The following is a 1,634-nucleotide window of genomic DNA, read 5'->3' as shown; positions in this document are numbered from 1 at the left end:
TCATGAGGAAGACAGGAGAATAATGAAAAGCAGAGTGTATTCTTGCAGACATCAGGATGTACATGAAACAAAAGCAGAAACCTTATATATATCACGTAATCTGGGCTTTCTCCATATGTTTTGGTAGCTATATTTCTATAGAAAATTTTTTTAAAGTAAGCATAGGTAAGATATGCCAAATGCGTGCCATTTTCAGTATCTGGAGAGGCCAAGTTGCAGTGGTGTAGGCAGTCTTCTGAGGGGCAGAGAATGTCGACTCTCTTCCCTACTGCTGCCAGCTTGACAAGCAGTCATGTAAGCAAATTCATCTAACTGGGTCTTAGTTTCTTTAACTGTTAAATGATAGGGTGGCACCAGAGAAAACCATACTTCTTTTTAATCCTGAAATAATTATGGTCACAATGCCATAGCTAAGTAGAGACATGGTGGCCGCCTTTAATTATTGGTGGTGTCACTCCTGCTTGGCCCATGTGGCACTTGTTTACTTTTGCCCATATCCATAACAGGACAATGGCATATCAGGTCAAGAAAAATATCACTAAACATTTCTTGTACTTGATACTGAGATTTCTTTCCAAAGTACAGTAACAGCCATTTTTCAATCACTCTGTCATTGACAAGAATTTCTTCCTTTAATGCGTGTCAAAGTGCCATTGTAGATTTAGAAAGACATTCTCAAATGTAGTATCTCCACCCTCAAAAGTCACCTGAAGGTTAGGTTTATGGAATACAGAGGGATTAGTGAAGTTCTACATTTACAGTTTCTGCCCCTTTAGAAGATCAAATTCTGACAAAGAACTTTGTTTTCATTTGTGAAGAATCTACAAATGCCAAGAGACATGAGGTCCTCCTCTCTGACTAAAAATCACTCAGGAATGGTAAAAAAACAAATTCTTTCATCCATTTTCCTTCCTTTCTTTTTTAATATAGCCACAATATACACCAAAATAAAGCAATTTTTTCTAGGTATAATTTAAATAAAATACCTATGGAAATATGGTTCAATCTAGTTGTGCTGGTTGATTTTTGTTTGGTTGGTTTTTCAACTTAATACAACCTGGGGTGTTCTTAGAAGAGGGAATCTCAACTGAGAAAATGAGTTCATCAGATTAGCCTGTAGGCAAGCCATTGGGGGTATGTTCCTGATGGTTGATAACTGATGTAGAAGGTTTCAGTCCATTATAAGTGATGCCATCACTGGGCAGGTAGTCCTAGGGTATATAAGAAAGTAGGCTAAGCAAGTGTTGGGTGACAGGCCAATAAGCAGTGTTTCTCCATGATGTTTTAGTTGTAACCTCCAGATTCCTGTCTTGAGCTCCTGTCATAGATTCCCCTGATAATGGGCTCTAAGATGAAATAAACCCTTTCCTCCTAAGTTGACTTTGGTCATGGTGTTCAAAGCAATAGAAAGCAATCTAAGACATTAGTAATTATAAAGATTTAAGAAATTATAACAGTGAGCATTTACTGAAGATGGTGGAAGTTGCATGCCAAATATTGTTCATGTCTATCTATCTATCTATCTATCTATCTATCTATCTATCTATCTATCATCTATCTATCTATCTATCTATCCATCCATCATAACTATCTATCTATCTATCTATCTATCTATCTATCTATCTATCTATCTA

This window comes from Grammomys surdaster, unplaced genomic scaffold, assembly GCF_004785775.1.
Source record: "Grammomys surdaster isolate TR1022 unplaced genomic scaffold, NIH_TR_1.0 234, whole genome shotgun sequence".
Classification (NCBI taxonomy): Eukaryota; Metazoa; Chordata; class Mammalia; order Rodentia; family Muridae; genus Grammomys; species Grammomys surdaster.
This window is presented reverse-complemented; position numbering follows the sequence as displayed.